The sequence below is a fragment of the Lygodium microphyllum genome, chromosome 23 (genome assembly GCF_053477565.2).
Source record: "Lygodium microphyllum isolate KBCC chromosome 23, Lygodium_microphyllum_v1.1.10, whole genome shotgun sequence".
Classification (NCBI taxonomy): domain Eukaryota; kingdom Viridiplantae; phylum Streptophyta; class Polypodiopsida; order Schizaeales; family Lygodiaceae; genus Lygodium; species Lygodium microphyllum.
Window position 1 is genome coordinate 106743302 of NC_141157.1, and position 761 is coordinate 106744062.

The following is a 761-nucleotide window of genomic DNA, read 5'->3' on the forward strand; positions in this document are numbered from 1 at the left end:
TCAGGTCTATGAGAGGCATTGGCTTCCTTTGACCCCGCTTTCCCATCAACCTTGCGTTTTCTTACTACAGTCACATTGTCCCCTCGAAAATCGGGACATCTATGCAATTCAGTTCCTCTTGCCACCTCCTCAACCATCCTTACCATTGCTAGAGGTGTGGGGCTAATTCTTTGTTGTAGTCGACTCAAAAGCTTCTCTACACTGGGTCATACACCATGGAACTTTCCACCAATGAATGCATGTCGTTTTGTGCTCTGTAGTAGAGTGTTGGCCAAATCACTGACACATGCATCGTACAAGCTGATAGATCCCTTGAATCCCTCCCTTGCCAACCAACTTGCATGCATTGGCTCTGCCAAGTTTGTGATTGGCATATGAGCAATATCCTCCACCACCTAGAGAAAAATATAGCACGAGAAGGTATGGAGTGTGAGAAAACAAATGCACCACACGTCACATCCTACTATTACAAACTAGTCTTACCTTGACAAAGTGCCGCCTCCAACGTGGATATCTGATATGTCACCAACTAAGCCAACAATCCATTGCTGGTATATTGCAATCCGCAACTTTCCGTGAGGTCCACCAAGCCCAAATGAATCGATATTGCATTGTTGCATCAGTTTCTGTGACTGCACACCTCCACATGCAGCACAAGTGCTTATGCTCATCTTGAAAACTCTTGTGCATATACTGTGATGTGTGTATTTGGAGACTTTGTTCCCAATGAAATAAGCAAGATCTCTCCCTTCCTTGCATTA